The following is a 22,100-nucleotide window of genomic DNA, read 5'->3' as shown; positions in this document are numbered from 1 at the left end:
GGAGGCTATATACAGGGGGTACCAGTACAGAGTCAATGTGGAGGCTATATACAGGGTGTTACGGTACAGAGTCAATGTGGAGGCTATATACAGGGTGTTACGGTACAGAGTCAAAGTGGAGGTTATATAGAGGGGGTTACGGTACAGGGTCCATGTGGAGGCTATATACAGGGTCTACCGGTACAGAGTCAATGTGGAGGTTATATACAGGGTGTTATGGTACAGAGTCAATGTGGAGGCTATATACAGGGTGTTACGGTACACAGTCAATGTGGAGGCTATATACAGGTGGTACAGGCACAGAGTCAATGTGGAGGCTATATACAGGGGGTACCGGTACAGAGTCAATGTGGAGGTTATATACAGGGTGTTACGGTACAGAGTCAATGTGGAGGCTATATACAGGTTGTTACGGTACAGAGTCAATGTGGAGGCTATATACAGGGTGTTACGGTACAGAGTCAATGTGGAGGCTATATACAGGGTGTTACGGTACAGAGTCAGTGTGGAGGCTATATACAGGATGTTACGGTACAGAGTCAATGTGGAGGCTATATACAAGGTGTTACGGTACAGAGTCGATGTGGAGGCTATATACAGGGTGTTACAGTACAGAGTCAATGTGGAGGCTATATACAGGGTGTTACGGTACAGAGTCAATGTGGAGGCTATATACAGGGTGTTACGGTACAGAGTCGATGTGGAGGCTATATACAGGGTGTTACGGTACAGAGTCAATGTGGAGGCTATATACAGGGGGTACCAGTACAGAGTCAATGTGGAGGCTATATACAGGGTGTTACGGTACAGAGTCAATGTGGAGGCTATATACAGGGTGTTACGGTACAGAGTCAATGTGGAGGCTATATACAGGGTATTACGGTACAGAGTCAATGTGGAGGCTATATACTGGGTGTTACGGTACAGAGTCTATGTGGAGGCTATATACAGGGTATTACGGTACAGAGTCTATGTGGAGGCTATATACAGGGTGTTACGGTACAGAGTCAATGTGGAGGTTATATACAGGGTGTTACGGTACAGAGTCAATGTGGAGGTTATATACAGGGTGTTACGGTACAGAGTCAATGTGGAGGCTATATACAGGGTGTTACGGTACAGAGTCAATGTGGAGGCTATATACAGGGTGTTACGGTACAGAGTCAATGTGGAGGCTATATACAGGGTGTTACGGTACAGAGTCAATGTGGAGGTTATATACAGGGGGTACTGGCACAGAGTCAATGTGGGGCTATATACAGGGTGTTATGGTACAGAGTCAATGTGGAGGCTATATACAGGTTGTTACGGTACAGAGTCAATGTGGAGGCTATATACAGGGTGTTACGGTACAGAGTCAAAGTGGAGGTTATATAGAGGGGGTTACGGTACAGGGTCCATGTGGAGGCTATATACAGGGTCTACCGGTACAGAGTCAATGTGGAGGTTATATACAGGGTGTTATGGTACAGAGTCAATGTGGAGGCTATATACAGGGTGTTACGGTACACAGTCAATGTGGAGGCTATATACAGGTGGTACAGGCACAGAGTCAATGTGGAGGTTATATACAGGGGGTACCGGTACAGAGTCAATGTGGAGGTTATATACAGGGGGTACTGGTACAGAGTCAATGTGAGGGGGCACCAGTTAGTCGGGGTAATTGAGGTAATATGTACATGTAGTTAGAGTTGTGACTATGCATAGATGATAACAACAGAGAGTAGCAGTGGTGTAAAAGAGGGGTTTGGGGAGGAAGGCAAATAGTCTGGGTAGCCATTTGATTAGATGTTCAGGAGTCTTATGGCTTGAGGGTAAAAGCTGTTTCGAAGCATCTTGGACCTACACTTGGCGCTCCAGTACCACTTGCAGTGCAGTAGCATAGAGAACAGTCTATAACTAGGATGGGTTTCAGTCTTTGACAAGTTTTAGGACCTTCCTCTGACACTGTCTGGTATAGAGGTCTTGGATGGCAGGAAGCTTGGCCCCGGTGAGGTACTGGTCCGTACGCACTACCCTCTGTAGGAGGCTGAGCAGTTGCCATACCAGGCAGTGATGCAACCGGTCAGGATGCTCTCGATGGTGCAGCTGTAGAACATTTTGAGGATCTGAGGACCCATGCCAAATCTTTTCAGTCTCCTGAGGGGGAATAGGTTTTGTCGTGCCCTCTTCACTACTGTCTTGGTGTGCTTGGACCATGTTAGTTTGTTGTTGATGTGGACACTAAGGAACTTGAAATTCTCGACCTGCTCCACTACAGCCCATCGATGAGAATGGGGGCGTGCTCTGTCCTCCTTTTCCTGTCGTCCACAATTATTTCCTTTCACTTGATCACGTTGAGGGAGAGTTTGTTGTCCTGGCACCACACGGCCAGGTCTCTGACCTCCTCCCTATAGGCTGTCTTGTCAATGTCGGTGATCAGGCCTACCACTGCTGTGTCATTGGCAAACTTAATGATGGTGTTGGAGTCGTGCCTGGCCGTGCAGTAATAGTATATAATAGTAATAGTCTATATTTACATCTAAAATTGTATAATTCCTTAGTCAAAAAATCCTATAGGATTAGTGATTTTTCCAATAGAATCCTGCAGGATATTGACAATCCAACAGGATTTTGTGTCCCCTCTATCAGAATCCTTTTGAAATCCTATTGGACTACATTATCTTCTTAAATTAACGCATTTAATTGTAGCTTAAATTAACATATTTAATTATAGCTTAAATTAACGCATTTAATTATAGCTTAAATTAACGCATTTAATTATAGCTTAAATGAACACATTTAATTATAGTTTAAATTAACGCATTTAATTATAGCTTAAATTAACGCATTTAATTATAGTTTAAATGAACACATTGAATTATTACCTTTTCCCAAAAAATATTCACTTGAGTTATTTGATTCTTATTCATGCAACTCTTTGTCTTCGAATTTGACATTTGTCAATATACATATATTTTTGAGGGGGGGGGTTCCCTTAGAACGCACAGCATCTTTACATAGCTTATGTAAATAAAAAGTAGAAGGAGCATGTATTCCATTGAATAGCAATGCCTACAACAGCTAGAATGTTCCCTTTATGTTGGGATAGAGAGGGGAAAGACTAAACTAAACATCATGAGACCACCCCTCTCCCTCGCTATCTACCCCCCTCCTTTCCGTTCCTCCCTTCCTCCCAGGATTGTACCCCCCCCCCCCCCAGAGCTGTCCCCCCCACCCTCCCTCCCCATCTCTCTCCTGTATATAACTACCAGTTCCCATCTAGTGACCTGATCCACGTAACAAATACATATACTGTTAACTGAGCAGCTAAGTCAACCATTTACTACAGTGGGCTAAATCAGGGTCACACAGAGTGGATCGTGGTAGTCTTAAACACATCTACTTTGAAACAAAAGTATACACCTCACACACATGGTTATGGGTTTAAAAAGAAGAAGAGACCATGTACCATGTCAAATATAAAGTTGAAATGTATTACATGTTGAGTTTGAATCCCAATATTGCACTTTATATACATCACAGAAGACTGACACTGGTCTTTTTTTAAATACATTTAAATAATCTTCATTAATTATGAAAAATATGAATAACATTCCACCCACGAGGCCAAAGAGGGCTCTTTTGATCATTGACTGCAGTGAAGGGATACCTATAGCGTATAGCCAAGTTGACGATGTGTCCTTTATATCGTAATGTAAATATCTTTACAGTTCCAACAAACAAAATAGGAGAAAGAAAACATTGAAATCCTATAGGATTCCAATACAAGGATCCAAATAGAATCCAATTAAAATAGAATAGAACAATCCTATTAGATTTTAGCACCAGTCCTATTGGATTCATATGGGATTCCATGTTATATGGTTTTATCTTATAGGATTCTATAAGATTCCAAAACAAGAATCCGATAGAAAAATCCTATCAGATTTTGGAACCAGTCCTATAGCATAAGTTCCGAAATCTAATAGAATCTTCTTTTGGAATCTAATATGATTTATTTTATTGTAAATCTATAGGAATTTGTTTTTGACTAGGGTTCCAAATTAGACACAGTAGAGTTGTAGAGCACAGTCCAGAACAGTAGCATTACGATGCGTTCTGAACCAATGAAAGTAGAAGAAGAGCTAAAACAAATGATTAAAATGAAAGCAGGTGTTGTATCCAACCACCTGCTTACTCTTCACATTTAACACAGATTTTATCACCTTGCTGGTCAATACACTTAATCTGTATGATGGAAGACACTGAACGAGCAGCAGGCTGGGTATCCATTCTCCTCAGACAGACAGAGAGGGTGAGACCAGGACACAGTCCAAATCCCAGACGTCCCTTATTGGCCTGGTCTACCAGACAGACAGACAGAGAGAGATAGCCTTGCTATTGAGAGAGGCCGCTGTAGGCAGACCTGGCTCTCTCTCTCGACAGGCAATGTGCCCACTGCCCACAAAATGAGGTGGAAACTGAGCTGCACTTCCTAACCTCCTGCCAAATGTATGAACGTATTAGAGACACATATTTCCCTCAGAAAACACAGACCCACAAAGAATTTAAAAAACAAATCAAATTTTGACAATATATATATTAGGTGAAATAGTGTGCCATCACATTTGTATTTCAACTATTTGCACATTGTTACAACACCGTACATAGCCACAATACAACATCTGAAATGTCTTTATTATTTTGAAACACCTGTGAGTATAATGTTTACTGTTCATTTTTAATTGTTTATTTCACTTTAGTTTATTATCTATTTCACGTGCTTTGGTAATGTAAACATATATTTCCCATGGCAAAAAAAAGCCCTTTGGATAGAAAGAGAGAGATAGAGAGAGGTGGAGAGATAGAAAGAAACAAACAGAGAGATGGGCCAGCATGTCAGCCTGTGTTTCCCTCACTTTAATCTGTCCCGGAGAAACACAAGTCATACCGTAGAGACGAGACAACACAATGCCAGTCGAAACAAAGACATCAGTCCAGACTGCTGTTTTGTCTGCTGTTTTGTCTGCTGTTTTGTCTGCTGTTTTGTCTGCTGTTTTGTCTGCTGTTTTGACTGCTGTTTTGTCTGCTGTTTTGTCTGTTGTTTTGTCTGTTGTTTTGTCTGTTGTTTTGTCTGCTGTTTTGTCTGTTGTTTTGTCTGCTGTTTTGTCTGCTGTTTTGTCTGCTGGTCGATTTCAATTTGAACACCTGAACGTTCTAACAAGGCAGGTAGACATTTTACTAGAGTTCTTCATTTCATTGTCAGAGGATTCTCTTTAAGGTCACTGCAGGTGGATGTTTAGGTGACACGCTCAAAATGGAATGTTTGGAAGTTTCTGTACTTCTGATACCACCTTGTTGACTTTAACATACTTTAAACCTTCTTTCCCTGAAAAGATACGGTAGTTTAATCGCTGTTGGGTCTAGATGAGTTAATGTGTTACAGATTTAAGGATAAAGATTGAACAAAAGAAAGCATGTGGACATGTCTAATTCATTAAATAATAATCCACTTTTGTCTATGTCGAACTATAGGTTAATCATTGACCATGAAAAGGGTTAATGAATTCTGTTATCTCTCAATAAAATCTTCAAATCAGGGGAGAGCTCAATGTAATCTAAATCACTAAACACAGCAGGCCCCTGCCCCTCAGTCTCCAAACTACTGACCCATAAACTCAATGAGAGAGAGAGGTGGGGGTGAGAGAGAGAGATTATTACTTACCCTCTTGCTCTTTTACACCCCATTATCTCTACTTGCACATCATCACCTGCACATCTATCACTTCAGTATTAATGCTAATTTGTAATTATTTCACCTATATGGTCTATTTATTGCCTTACCTCCTTAGAGACAGAAAACGGAGGTTTTTTATTTATTATGGATCCCCATTAGTTCCTGCCAAGGCAGCAGCTACTCTTCCTGGGGTTTATTATGGATCCCCATTAGTTCCTGCCAAGGCAGCAGCTACTCTTCCTGGGGTTTATTATGGATCCCCATTAGTTCCTGCCAAGGCAGCAGCTACTCTTCCTGGGGTTTATTATGGATCCCCATTAGTTCCTGCCAAGGCAGCAGCTACTCTTCCTGGGGTTTATTATGGATCCCCATTAGTTCCTGCCAAGGCAGCAGCTACTCTTCCTGGGGTTTATTATGGATCTCCATTAGTTCCTGCCAAGGCAGCAGCTACTCTTCCTGGGGTTTATTATGGATCCCAATTAGTTCCTGCCAAGGCAGCGGCTACTCTTCCTGGGGTTTATTATGGATCTCCATTAGTTCCTGCCAAGGCAGCAGCTACTCTTCCTGGGGTTTATTATGGATCCCAATTAGTTCCTGCCAAGGCAGCGGCTACTCTTCCTGGGGTTTATTATGGATCCCCATTAGTTCCTGCCAAGGCAGCAGCTACTCTTCCTGGGGTTTATTATGGATCCCCATTAGTTCCTGCCAAGGAATCAGATACTCTTCATGGGGTTTATTAAGGATCCCCATTAGTTCTTGTCAAGGCAGCAGCTACTCTTCCTGGCAAAAATAATGGCAGTTATACAATTGTAAAAAATATTACAATACATTCATAACAGATTTCACAACACTCTAAGTGTGTGCCCTCAGGCCCCTGTTGTCACATTGGTAACAAGGATCGGGAGACAGATGCAGGAATGCGTAATAGTTTTTTTTATGCCGTGCCGTGTAAAGGCATGGGACAAAGACCAGACAATCACGTAACAAAAACACAGGGTTGAAACCCAAACAAAAGAGCGAGGAGTACCTCGAATAAATAACACACGATGATTAACACACGGGACGAGACCCGTAATCATCTGTGCAATCCACAAGGGCACGAATGCCCAAAACACACAGCACAGGTACTCACACACACCAATTGACATTGTAACAATAATCGACAGCCCAATGGAAACCAAAGGACACACTTATACAAGTACTAATCAGTGGGAAATAGGGGACAGATGTGTGTGTGATGAATGTTCTGGAGGGTTCTGTGACACCTTTCAACATGTCAATACCTCTCACAAATACTAGAAGTGATGAAGTCAATCTCTCCTCCACTTTGAGTCTGGAGAGATTGACATGCATATCATTAATGTTTGCTCTCTCTGTTCATCCAAGGGACAGCTGTGCTGCCCTGTTCTGAGCCAATTGCAATTTTCCTAAGTCCCTCTTTGTGGCACCAGACCACACGACTGAACAGTAGTCCAGGTGCGACAAAACTAGAGCCTGTAGGACCTGCCTTGTTGATAGTGCTGTTAAGAAGACAGAGTAGCGCTTTATTATGGATAGACTTCTCCCCATCTTACTACTGCATCAATATGTTTTGACCATGACAGGGTTACTCCAAGCAGTTTAGTCATCTCAACTTGCTAAATTTCCACATTATTTATTACAAGATTTAGTTGAGGTTTAGGGTTTAGTGAATGACTTGTCACAAATACAATGCTTTAAGTTTTTGAAATATTTAGGACTAACTTATTCCTTGCCACCCACTCTAAAACTAACTGCAGCTCTTTGTTAAAACCTCGCCAACAGCCAGTGAAAGTGCAGGGCTCCATATTCAAAACAACAGAATTAAAATTCCTCAAACATACAAGTATTGTACACCATTTTAAAGGTAAATATATTGTAAATCCAGCCGCAGTGTCCGATTTCAAATAGGCTATACAGCGAAAGCACACCATGTGATTATGTTAGGTCAGCACCTAGTCACAGAAAATCATACAGCCATTTTCCAGCCAAGGAGAGGGCTCACAAAAGTCAGAAATAGCGATTAAATGAATCACTAACCTTTGATGATCTTCATCAGATGACACTCACAGGACTTCATGTTACACAATAAATGTGTGTTTTGTTTGATAAAGTTAAGCTTTATGTCCAAAAACCTCATTTGAAATTGGTGTGTTATGTTCAGAAATGTCTCAAACAAACATCCAGTGAAAGTGCAGAGAGCCACATCAAATTACAGAAATACTCATGATAAACATTGATAAAAGATACAATGGCTATGCATGGAATTATAGATAAACTTCTCCTTAATGCAACCGCTGTGTCAGATTTCAAAAAGGCTTTTCAGCGAAAGCACACCTTGCGATAATGTCTGGTCAGCGCCAAGTCACAGAAAAACATACAGCCATTTTCCAAAGAAGGAGAGGTGTCACAAAACTCAGAAATAGCGTTATAAATATTCACTTACCTTTGATCAACTTCATCGGAATGCACTCCCAGGAATCGCAGTTCCACAATAAATGTTTGTTTTGTTCGATAAAGTGGAAGTGGAAGTGCAATATGACCCCATAGACACTGTATATTCGATAGGTAATGACTTGAAAAACTACAAACCTCAGATTTCCCACTTCCTGGTTGGATTTTTTCTCAGATTTTTGCCTGCCATATGTGTTCTGTTATACTCACAGACATCATTCAAACAGTTTCAGAAACGTCAGAGTGTTTTCTATCCAAATATACTAATAATATGCAAATATTAGTAACTGGGTCTGAGTGGCAGGCAGTTTACTCTGGGCACCTTATTATCCAAGCTACTCAATACTGCCCCCCAGTCCCAAAGAAGTTAAGTGTTGCAGTCATTTCAGTTGCTGTAGTAGCTGTGGTGGATAGTGTTGAGTCATCCGCATACATAGACACACTGGCTTTACTCAAAGCATGTCGTTGGTAAAGATTTTAAAAAGTAAGTTGCCTAGATAGCTGCCCTGGGTAATTCCTGATACTACCTGCATTATGTTGTAGAGGCTTCCATTAAAGAACACCCCCTGAACACCCCCTAGACAGGTAACTCTGTATCCACATTATAGCAGAGGGTGTTTAAAGCCAAAACACATATGTTTTTCCAGCAGCAGACTACGATCGATAATGTCAAAAGCCGCACTGAAGTCTAACAAAACAGCCCGCATAATATTTGTATGTCATCAATTTTCACTGCCAATCATCAATCATTTGTGTAAGTGCTGTGCTGAATGTCCTTCATATAAGCATCCTGAAAGTATGTTGTCAACTTGTTAACTGTAAAATAGCATTGAATCTGGTAAACACAATTTTTCCAAAACTTTTCTAAGAGTTGGTAACAGGCTTATTGGTCGGCTATTTGAGCCAGTAAAGGGGGCTTTACTATTCTTAGGTAGCAGAATGACTTTAGCTTCCCTCCAGGCCTGAGGGCACACACTTTCTAGAATCCTTAAATTGAAGATGTGGAAAATAGGAGTGTCAGTATCATCCGCAATTATCCTCAGTAATTTTCCATCCAGATTGTCAGACCCCAGTGCCTTTTCATTGTTAATAGACACCAATCAATTTTTCACCTCTTCCACACTCACTTTACAGAATTCAAAATTACAATTCTTGTCGTTCATAATTTGGTCCAATATACTTGGATGTGTAGTGTCAGCGTTTGTTGCTGGCATGTCATGTCTAAGTTTGCTAATCTTGCCAATGAAAACAATCATTAAAGTAGTTGGCAATAACAGCCCGTTTTGTGAAGAATGAACCCTGATTCAATGAATCATGGAGCTGAGTTATTATCATTCTTGATGTCATTAAACTGTGTTTCATAGTGATAGTGAACAACCTTGGGCCCGATTCAGACTTAGGAAATGTAGTCCTAAAAAAAATAATTTCAAACACAATTCTCAATAGTTGATATTCAGACTTACCTTTATGCAGGTTCGTAACGGGCTTTTGCAGGAGTGGTTCTCTTGCGCAAGCTGAATAGATTTAATAGAACTACTGAAAACCCCTCTCACTTGTTGCCCAACATATTATCTCATAGAGTTTTCATTCAACAGGGTTTTCAATACATCTGTCTGGAAACATCCTTTTAAATACGATTGACCTTTTTAATTATAATTTTGTCAACATTCTAGAATACATTGAGAGAATCGGGTTCAGAATATATTAATCAATGAAGGAAATGCATCTAAATGTATTGCATATTCGTCTCAGTTTTCGGCACCAACAGGTAGATTTAATAAAATGCTCTGATTTTATAGACTATTTAGAAACATTTTAGGTTTAGGGAATGTATGTATGTATGTATGTATGTATGTATGTATGTATGTATGTATGTATGTATGTATGTATGTATGTATGTATGTATGTATGTATGTATGTATGTATGTATGTATGTATGTATGTATGTATGTATGTATGTATGTATGTGTGTGTGTGTGTGTGTGTGTGTGTGTGTGTGTGTGTGTGTGTGTGTGTGTGTGTGTGTGTGTGTGTGTGTGTGTGTGTGTGTGTGTGTGTGTGTGTGTGTGTATGTGTGTATGTATGTATGTGTGTATGTATGTATGTATGTATGTATGTATGTATGTATGTATGTATGTATGTATGTATGTATGTATGTATGTATGTATGTATGTATGTATGTATGTATGTATGTATGTATGTATGTATGTATGTATGTATGTATGTGTGTGTGTGTGTGTGTGTGTGTGTGTGTGTGTGTGTGTGTGTGTGTGTGTGTGTGTGTGTGTGTGTGTGTGTGTGTGTGTGTGTGTGTGTGTGTGTGTGTGTATGTGTGTATGTATGTATGTGTGTATGTATGTATGTATGTATGTATGTATGTATGTATGTATGTATGTATGTATGTATGTATGTATGTATGTATGTATGTATGTATGTATTTAAAAAACAAACATGTAAAGGCTTGGAGAGCCTTTTACGCTTGATATATATTGATGAATCAAAAATACAGTGGTTTGATTCTTCCTGAAAGTTGTTCAATCTATGAAAATATTGGGAGGTGTACATTTAAGGGAACAATAGTCCTAAAAAAGTCCTAAAAAGTCTTCCCTAAAAAATCCTCACTAATTAAATAACCTAACTAAATCTACCACTTACGGAAGTGTGATGACGGTGGTCCAGTCTTTGTGAACCGTGCTCCAGGTTTAACTAATTACATCTTATTTTACAATGACAGCCTAGGAACAGTGGGTTAACTGCCTTGTTCAGGGGCAGACTGACACATTTTTACCTTGTCAGCTCAAGGGATTCAATCTTGCAACCTTTACTAGTCCAACGCTCTAACCACAGGTAACCACGGCTACCTGCCGATCCACTAAAGGAACAACTACACAGACGTGACAGAGGAAAGAAACGAAAATGGAATAGAGTGATGGAAAATGTAAGCATTTTCACATTTAAGAAAACTAACACTAAAGTGACAGTTACGAACGTACTTACCGTATGTGGGTATTACTGATGGTGATTCACGTGAAACAAATTGTAAAACAAAACAGACGATAGCCCAGGTATATAAACTAAAACGTTCTGAAAAACACATACATGGACTCAGCAGGTTCAGCCCTACAGATATCCTATAGTTTGGAACTCCAAATTAAACAAACAATTACAATTCTGAATTAAACGGCAGATCCTTATAACCTATTTCACTGTGGAAAAGGGGTCACAATACGTACCGTGTTGATATGATCTTCAGTTTACTTCCACTGGTTTCGCATTAATCTCCAGGGATCATCAGGAAAATTCATCTAAAAACAACTGCTGTGTGTATTTACAAGTTCATTCAAGTTCAAGTTCATTCAAGAGTCCTCTTAAGGATCTCTGCAGATCGGTGTCCTACTTGCGGGACGGTTGAGCTAATGTGCGATAATGTAAGCATGAGGTTGTATACAACAACATTTCCCAGGACATAGACATATCTGATATGGGCAGAAAGCTTATATTCTTGTTAATCTAACTGCACTGTCCAATTTACAGTAGCTATTACAGTGAAATAATAACATGCTATTGTTTGAGGAGAGTTCACAGTTGTGAACTTGAAAAGTTATTAATAAACCAATATGGTACATTTGGGCAGTCCTGATGCAAAATTTTGAACAGAAATGGATCAGTCTAAAACTGTGCACAACACTGCTGCCATCTAGTGGCTAAAATCTAAATTGAGCCTGTACTGGAATAATACATTATAGCCTTCCTCTTGCATTTCAAAGATGATGGTACAAAAAAAAATAATAATAATAATCTTATTTGTAATGTGTTATATTCTCCTACATTAATTTCAAATTTCCACAAAACTTCAAAGTGTTTCCTTTCAAACGGTACCAATAATGTGCATATCCTTTCTTCAGGGCCTGATTTACAGGCAGTTAGATTTAGTTGTTGTTATTTTCGGAGATTTTTTTTTTAAGGGGCGGATCCTTTAAGAGGTTTTTAAGTTCAAGGTTCAGAATACGCTTAGAATGACAAGTGCATTGTAGGGGAATTCCGTTACATTTATGCTCATTTAACTCGGGTCGTAACCGCCCCCCTTGTGAATTAGATTTTTTTTTTTTTTTAACGGATTTAGCCTACATGTATTCAATTCACAATATCACCTGTGAATGGATCTTTAATTTAAGTCCATGACATCAACTGAGTAAATTAAATTATATTTATTCTACACGCATAAATAAATTTCATACAACAATATAAAGTAACAGTATATCACTTTTCTCAGTCAGTACATGAAACCATATGGCTGAATAACGTATTAAGAGACTATAGTCGTCACACAAAGTAGCAAGAAAACAACAGATATCTTTTCTCCCCTCCCCTCACGCTAAGGTTAGGACCTGAGGTTGTAAAGAGCTCAATAGAGGAGAGGAGAGGAGAGGAGAGGAGAGGAGAGGAGAGGAGAGGAGAGGAGAGGAGAGGAGAGGAGAGGAGAGGAGAGGAGAGGAGAGGAGAGGAGAGGAGAGGAGAGGAGAGGAGAGGAGAGGAGAGGAGAGGAGAGGAGAGGAGAGGGGAGGGGAGGAGAGCTGAGGGGAGGGGAGGGGAGGGGAGGAGAGTAGAGTAGAGTAGAGTAGAGTAGAGTAGAGTAGAGTAGAGTAGAGTAGAGTAGAGTAGAGTAGAGAAGAGTAGAGGAGAGTAGAGTAGAGTAGAGTAGAGTAGAGGAGAGGAGAGGAGAGCTGAGGGGAGGGGAGGGGAGGGGAGTGGAGTAGAGTAGAGTAGAGTAGAGTAGAGTAGAGTAGAGTAGAGTAGAGTAGAGTAGAGTAGAGTAGAGTAGAGTAGAGTAGAGTAGAGGAGAGGAGAGGAGAGGAGAGGAGAGGAGAGGAGAGGAGAGGAGAGGAGAGGAGAGGAGAGGAGAGGAGAGCTGAGGGGTGGTGAGGGGAGTGGAGGAGGAGGAGAGTAGAGTAGAGTAGAGTAGAGTAGAGTAGAGGAGAGGAGAGGAGAGGAGAGGAGAGGAGAGGAGAGGAGAGGAGAGGAGAGGAGAGGAGAGGGTGAAGGAGAGGAGGAGGAGGAGGAGGGAGAAGGAGAGGAGGAGGTGGGAGAAGGAGGAGGAGGAGTAAAGAGTAGTGTTTTGTCTCTTTTAGATACTGAACACGCTGTGGCTTGGATAGAGGCCTAGCCCTAGTGGAGTTAATCAGCCAGCCCTATGTTTGGGTCTAATCTCACAACACATTAACCCAGCTTCATAGTTCTCTCTTGACGAGCTGGCTCCCACAATAGGCCTTGCCTGCTCTTGATAGCCGTGTCAAAGCCTCATTCTCACTTTTATATATATTTTTTCAACCTCAAGACGGGCCACTGAATATCAACCGCCAGCGGGTGTAGGGACGGAACAAGTCCTTGCACATTCCTCTCCCTAATGATTTACCCCTCTCTCCTCTGTGTGGGGAAAGTGTGCACATCTTTATGGGGTGCTGAGCCACAACAGACACGGATAACACCTCTCAAAACATGTTTACAATGAGGAAGTGCTTCTTTGTGTCTTGAGAAAACAGAACTTTGTTTTGAACGTGTGTTGTGACATATTTAATCCTGAGAACACGTGCAGTTGTACAGCAAGTGAGTGTTGGCATGAGCACTGCGGTTTAGAACGAGTTGGATTTTAGAGAACTATTCTTATTTTCATTTGTCTCTCTTTCTCTATCCATTCCACCAGTCTTAAAGAAAATTTAAGTCCTGCCGGATAAGGCTTAATTTTGGCCCATGGTCTATAGGAGAAGGAGGACCTGAGTGGTAAAAAGCAAAGCTCCAGTTAAAATGATTAAGAAAGGCTGTATACAATGGATGGTAATCCTGCTGTTCTCTCTCTCTCTCTCTCTCTCTCTCTCTCTCTCTCTCTCTCTCTCTCTCTCTCTCTCTCTCTCTCTCTCTCATACATACCAGCCAACATATCCACAAAAATGCACACCTAAACTAGTTTTTTTTTTTACAAAGAATAATCTGTCAATCAATAATGCTTTCACTTTATATAATACAGAAACATCATTTGTAAGTCAAGCATTGAGGAAATCCGAGGTAATATAAAAAGCAATATTCATCCTCCATGCGCTTGTTGTGATTTAGTCATTCTGCTTCGTGAGAAAGACATTGTTCTTCATATTCTAGAATAAAGAGCAGTTTATATAAACCATGAATTGCAGAGAAGCCAATCTTCTGCTGTTTTGTGTAATTAATACAAAATTGAAGGTAGCCTAAGTCTTTTCAATAAAAGGGAGCGATAACACAGCTAGGACAACAACAACAGAAAAGGCTTTTGTTCTGATCTCTCCATCTCCAGTAGAAGCTTTCACGCATGGCATGATGGGCCTTCGATATAGACCAGCACAGCTGCGCTGATAACAAGGTGGAAAAAACAGAGCTGTCAAGCAGCGAGGCCTAGCCAGCCAGCGTGCCTGTCATGCCTTGCCTCTGATAGACTGAAGCCACGGCTATGACCATGAATGGCAGTACTGGAGAAAATAAAGAGAGAAAATGACCCTCGGAGATTAACTGTTTGTTCCGTATCAATACATGTAAGGTATGAATAAAGACGCCCCCCCCCCCCCCCCTTTAGACGGTGTGAACACAAGGGCAACTCCCTCTGACAGAATGACATATGCCACAGTATTATTGTGTTGGACTCATTCTTCCTTGTTCCCTTGATCCGAGTCGGAAGGGGGTGGGGGAGGGTGGGGGCTTTCCAAAATCGCTAAGCGGTACGGAATGACGGACGGACTCACCTGTGGCGTTGTATCCGTGTTAAACAAGGCTGTGGTCTTATCTTAATCTCTGCAGCGTCATTAGGTGGAGTTAAACGCAGCACGAACATGAACATGACAAGTAGGGACTTTCCACACTGGAGAGGATGACTAGAGGGACAAGAATGTACTACACGTTGTGAAAATATTGCTGTACGCTTGAGCTAATTGTGCACAAGATTGAAGCTATAGAAACCTTGATTTAACCTCATGTGAGCTGCTTTTATGACGTGTGTTGATACTATAAGATATTATAGTAGTATAATATTATTATGATTATTATTATATACTGTAATACTGTAATCTTTGTGTAAATTGAACAAGTAATGGCTTTCTACAAAGGGCACTTTAACATGATTACGCATCGCTGTAGAGTACACAGTTTAGCTGAGTCCACCAAACCTACGCCTCATTACCAGTCATTACCAGTCATGTTAATGGCATGTCATCAACTGTTCACCTCACAGAAGTAAACACACGTTCTGTCATGACGATGAGGCAGTAAGTGAAGAGTAAAATGTGATGTTTATCTCTGGGTGATGATGATGAATTAACTCAAAAAAAACAGCTGCACCATCGAGAGCATCCTGACCGGTTGCATCACCACCTAGTATGGCAACTGACCATAAGGCTCTACAGAGGGTAGTGCGTACGGCCGAGTACGTCCCTGGGGCCAAGCTTCCTGACATCCAGGACCTCTATACCAGGCGGTGTCAGAGGAAGGCCCCCCAAAAAATTCAAAGACTCCCGTCACCTAAGTCATAGACTGTTCTCTCTGCTACATCACGGCAAGCGCTACCGGAGCATCAAATCTAGGACCAGAACGTTCCCTAAAAGCTCACCCCGAATCCATAAGAACAATTTGTTTAAACATTGCTGCTCAGAGAACGTCGACTAACCTCCTGCACATTGACTCTGTACCAGTACCCCCTGTAAAGAGCCTCCACATTGACTCGGTACCTGTACCCCCTGTATATAGTCTCCACATTGACTCGGTACCTGTACCCCCTGTATAGAGCCTCCACATTGACTCGGTACCTGTACTCCTGCACATTGACTCGGTACCTGTACTCCTGCACATTGACTCGGTACCTGTACTCCTGCACATTGACTCGGTACCTGTACTCCTGCACATTGACTCGGTACCTGTACTCCTGCACATTGACTCGGTACCTGTACTCCTGCACATTGACTCGGTACCTGTACTCCTGCACATTGACTCGGTACCTGTACTCCTGCACATTGACTCGGTACCTGTACTCCTGCACATTGACTCGGTACCTGTACTCCTGCACATTGACTCGGTACCTGTACTCCTGCACATTGACTCGGTACCTGTACTCCTGCACATTGACTCGGTACCTGTACTCCTGCACATTGACTCGGTACCTGTACTCCTGCACATTGACTCGGTACCTGTACTCCTGCACATTGACTCGGTACCTGTACTCCTGCACATTGACTCGGTACCTGTACTCCTGCACATTGACTCGGTACCTGTACTCCTGCACATTGACTCGGTACCTGTACTCCTGCACATTGACTCGGTACCTGTACTCCTGCACATTGACTCGGTACCTGTACCCCCTGTATAGAGTCTCCACATTGACTCGGTACCTGTATCCCCTGTATAGAGTCTCCACATTGACTCGGTACCTGTACCCCCTGTAAAGAGCCTCCACATTGACTCGGTACCTGTACCCCCTGTAAAGAGCCTCCACATTGACTCGGTACCTGTACCCCCTGTAAAGAGCCTCCACATTGACTCGGTACCTGTACCCCCTGTAAAGAGCCTCCACATTGACTCGGTACCTGTACCCCCTGTATAGAGTCTCCACATTGACTCGGTACCTGTATCCCCTGTATAGAGCCTCCACATTGACTCGGTACCTGTACCCCCTGTAAAGAGCCTCCACATTGACTCGGTACCTGTACCCCCTGTATAGAGCCTCCACATTGACTCGGTACCTGTACCCCCTGTATAGAGTCTCCACATTGACTCGGTACCTGTACCCCCTGTATAGAGCCTCCACATTGACTCGGTACCTGTACCCCCTGTATAGAGTCTCCACATTGACTCGGTACCTGTATCCCCTGTATAGAGTCTCCACATTGACTCGGTACCTGTACCCCCTGTATAGAGCCTCCACATTGACTCGGTACCTGTACCCCCTGTATAGAGCCTCCACATTGACTCGGTACCTGTATCCCATGTATATAGCCTCCACATTGACTCGGTACCTGTACCCCCTGTAAAGAGCCTCCACATTGACTCGGTACCTGTACCCCCTGTAAAGAGCCTCCACATTGACTCGGTACCTGTACCCCCTGTAAAGAGCCTCCACATTGACTCGGTACCTGTACCCCCTGTAAAGAGCCTCCACATTGACTCGGTACCTGTACCCCCTGTATAGAGTCTCCACATTGACTCGGTACCTGTATCCCCTGTATAGAGCCTCCACATTGACTCGGTACCTGTACCCCCTGTAAAGAGCCTCCACATTGACTCGGTACCTGTACCCCCTGTATAGAGCCTCCACATTGACTCTGTACCTGTACCCCCTGTATAGAGTCTCCACATTGACTCGGTACCTGTACCCCCTGTATAGAGCCTCCACATTGACTCGGTACCTGTACCCCCTGTATAGAGTCTCCACATTGACTCGGTACCTGTACCCCCTGTATAGAGTCTCCACATTGACTCGGTACCTGTACCCCCTGTATAGAGCCTCCACATTGACTCGGTACCTGTACCCCCTGTATAGAGTCTCCACATTGACTCGGTACCTGTATCCCCTGTATAGAGTCTCCACATTGACTCGGTACCTGTACCCCCTGTATAGAGCCTCCACATTGACTCGGTACCTGTACCCCCTGTAAAGAGCCTCCACATTGACTCGGTACCTGTACCCCCTGTAAAGAGCCTCCACATTGACTCGGTACCTGTACCCCCTGTAAAGAGCCTCCACATTGACTCGGTACCTGTATCCCCTGTAAAGAGCCTCCACATTGACTCGGTACCTGTACCCCCTGTATAGAGTCTCCACATTGACTCGGTACCTGTACCCCCTGTATAGAGCCTCCACATTGACTCGGTACCTGTACCCCCTGTATAGAGCCTCCACATTGACTCGGTACCTGTACCCCCTGTATAGAGTCTCCACATTGACTCGGTACCTGTACCCCCTGTATAGAGCCTCCACATTGACTCGGTACCTGTACCCCCTGTAAAGAGCCTCCACATTGACTCGGTACCTGTACCCCCTGTATAGAGTCTCCACATTGACTCGGTACCTGTATCCCCTGTAAAGAGCCTCCACATTGACTCGGTACCTGTACCCCCTGTATAGAGCCTCCACATTGACTCGGTACCTGTACCCCCTGTATAGAGCCTCCACATTGACTCGGTACCTGTATCCCCTGTATATAGCCTCCACATTGACTCGGTACCTGTACCCCCTGTATAGAGCCTCCACATTGACTCGGTACCTGTACCCCCTGTATAGAGCCTCCACATTGACTCGGTACCTGTACCCCCTGTATAGAGCCTCCACATTGACTCGGTACCTGTATCCCCTGTATAGAGTCTCGTTATTGTTATTTTATTGTGTTACTTTTTCATTGATTTGGTATGTTTTACTTAAGTTTATTTAGTAAATATTCTATTAAGTACTTGTTGAACTGCATTGTTGTTTAAAGGGGTTGGAAGTAAGCATTTCACTGTGAGGTCTACTACACCTGTTGTTGGAAGTAAGCATTTCACTGTGAGGTCTACTACACCTGTTGTATTCAGCATTTCACTGTGAGGTCTACTACACCTGTTGTATTCAGCATTTCACTGTGAGGTCTACTACACCTGTTGTATTCAGCATTTCACTGTGAGGTCTACTACACCTGTTGTTGGAAGTAAGCATTTCACTGTGAGGTCTACTACACCTGTTGTATTCAGCATTTCACTGTGAGGTCTACTACACCTGTTGTATTCAGCATTTCACTGTGAGGTCTACTACACCTGTTGTATTCAGCATTTCACTGTGAGGTCTACTACACCTGTTGTATTCAGCATTTCACCGTAAGGTCTACTACACCTGTTGTATTCAGCATTTCACTGTGAGGTCTACTACACCTGTTGTATTCAGCATTTCACTGTGAGGTCTACTACACCTGTTGTATTCAGCATTTCACTGTGAGGTCTACTACACCTGTTGTATTCAGCATTTCACTGTGAGGTCTACTACACCTGTTGTATTCAGCATTTCACTGTGAGGTCTACTACACCTGTTGTATTCTGCACATGTGACAAATAAAATGTGATTCGATTTTATTTGATATATTAACTCAGATAGGGGTTGTTCACGTCAGTGTTCTACAGAACAGTAATTCCTCTACTTATTGTTTTTCCACTGTGTCAGGATAAAGATGTGTCACTGTTTGCAAGCAGTCTTCTTCTATTTCTCTGTGTGATATCTGCCTTCTCAAGAGGCGTCTGTGCAGCTCCTCTAAGGCTGATAAGAAACTAATTATTCTCTTCTATCTTCCCCAGGAGATGAAGGGATTTTACTGTTATTATTATTATTATTATTATGTTGGGTCCTATATGCAGTAGTAACACTTGGAAAGTGCATTAAGATCTGCTATTATGCGAGAAACCATTTGTCACAGCCATCCAAAAGTGGTGCTGTTGATGATTCTCATCAGCTTTAGTTAAATCCATGAATACACTGGCTGGCTTGATAAAGGTGTCCACAACGTGTTACTTAGTTAAAACCTTAACGCTACATTATCTACATGATGTCTGATCTGACATACAAATGAGCTTTAGTCATTCAGACATGGAGAGGTTACTCTACCCTAGAAAGTTTACTCTACCATGGAGAGGTTACTCTACCCTAGAAAGATTACTCTACCATGGAGAGGTTACTCTACCCTGGAGAGGTTACCCTACCCTGGAGAGGTTACTCTACCCTGGAGAGGTTACTTCACCCTGGAGTTGTTACTCTACCCTGGAGAGGTTACTTCACCCTGGAGAGAATACTTGACCCTGGAGAGATGACTTTACCCTGGAGAGGTTACTCTACCCTGGAGAGGTTACTTTACACTGGAGAGGTTACTCTACCCTGGAGAGGTTACTCTACCCTGGTGAGGTTGCTTCACCCTGGAGAGGTTACTCTACCCTGGAGAGGTTACTCTACCCTGGAGAGGTTACTTCACCCTGGAGAGATTACTTCAACCTGGAGAGGTTTCTATACCCTGGAGAGGTTACTCTACCCTAGAGAGGTTACTCTACCCTGGAGAGGTTACTTCACCCTGGAGAGGTTACTCTACCCTAGAGAGGTTACTCTACCCTGGAGAGGTTACTTTATCTTGGAGAGGTTACTCTACCCTGGAGAGTTTACTCTACCCTGAAGAGGTTACTCTACCCTGGAGAGGTTACTCTACCCTAGAGAGGGTACTCTACCCTGGAGAGGTTACTCTACCCTGGAGAGGTTACTTCACCCTGGAGAGGTTACTTCAACCTGGAGAGGTTACTATACCCTGGAGAGGTTACTCTATCCTGGAGGGCGTACTCTATCCTGGAGAGGTTACTCTATCCTGGTGAGATTACTCTATCCTGGAGAGGTTACTCTACCCTGGAGAGGTTACTCTACCCGTGGGAGGTTACTCTACCCTTGGGAGGTTACTCTACCCTGGAGAGATTACTCTACCCTGGAGAGGTTACTTTACCCTGGAGAGGTTACTCTACCCTAGAGAGGTTACTCTACACTGGAGAGGTTACTCTACCCTGGAGAGGTTACTTTACCTATGAGTCCAAAAACCCAGCCAGAGCAAGTACATTCTGTTTAGAGTGGTTGTCAGTTATCTGTCATGTCACAGAGCTCCTGTGAGGTGAATTATGCATTGACATGTCGGCCTTGTGTTTGTGTGCGTGCATGAGTTTGTGAAAAATAAGTAAGGGTTGGTGGTTAAATCATCAGGGGTACGGTAAATTCCATCAAAGGGCATGGCCCTATTTTCTCTTCTCCAAAAAGACATTTACTCTTTATATTCTCCTCCCCAGCCATCCCGTCTCACCTAACGACTCCCATCCTCTCCGCTGAGTCTGTCAGTCAGTCCAGGGCCATATTAAAGAGGGATGCACAAGTCAGTTCAAGTCCAATGCCCACGTGTAAACAATGAGACTGGCTCTTTCATCTCCTTCCCTCCCCCTCCACATGACATAAACCCCCCCCCCCCTTCCCTCCCCAAAGCCAGGCTGCCAGACGGGAGAGGTGGAGGGAGGGGAGGGGAGGGGAGGGGAGAGGTAGGGAACAAAACCAAAAAGACATACTTCCTTCATGTGTTAAACTTTTTCTCAGGACTTCTAAGGTGCAGAATGGAGGTGCAGGGGGAGGGAGAAGGGGGTGGAGGGTGGAGGGAGAAGGGGTGGAGGTATGGTGGGAGAAGGGGGTGGAGGGTGGAGGGAGAAGGGGTGGAGGGTGGAGGGAGAAGGGGTGGAGGGTGGAGGGAGAAGGGGGTGGAGGGTGGAGGGAGAAGGGGGTGGAGGGTGGAGGGAGAAGGGGTGGGGGGAGGGAGAAGGGGGTGGAGGTATGAAGGGAGAAGGGGCGGAGGGTGGAGGGAGAAGGGGGTGGAGGTATGGAGGGAGAAGGGGGTGGAGGTATGGAGGGAGAAGGGGTGGAGGGTGGAGGGAGAAGGGGTGGAGGGTGGAGGGAGAAGGGGTGGAGGGTGGAGGGAGAAGGGGGTGGAGGGTGGAGGGAGAAGGGGGTGGAGGGTGGAGGGAGAAGGGGGAGGGAGAAGGGGGTGAGGGTGGAGGGAGAAGGGGCGGAGGGTGGAGGGAGAAGGGAAAGGAGGGTGGAGGGTGGAGGGAGAAGGGGGTGGAGGGTGGAGGGAGAAGGGGTGGAGGTATGGAAGGAGAAGGGGTGGAGGGAGAAGGGGTGGAGGGTGGAGGGAGAAGGGGAAGGAGGGTGGAGGGTGGAGGGAGAAGGGGGTGGAGGTATGGAGGAAGAAGGGGTGGAGGGTGGAGGGAGAAGGGGTGGAGGTATGGAGGGAGGGGAGGAGGTATGGAGGGAGGGGTGGAGGGTGGAGGGAGAAGGGGTGGAGGGTGGAGGGAGAAGGGGTGGAGGTATGGA

This window comes from Oncorhynchus kisutch, linkage group LG2 (assembly GCF_002021735.2).
Source record: "Oncorhynchus kisutch isolate 150728-3 linkage group LG2, Okis_V2, whole genome shotgun sequence".
Taxonomy (NCBI): Eukaryota; Metazoa; Chordata; class Actinopteri; order Salmoniformes; family Salmonidae; genus Oncorhynchus; species Oncorhynchus kisutch.
Note: the sequence above shows the minus strand (reverse complement) of the source record.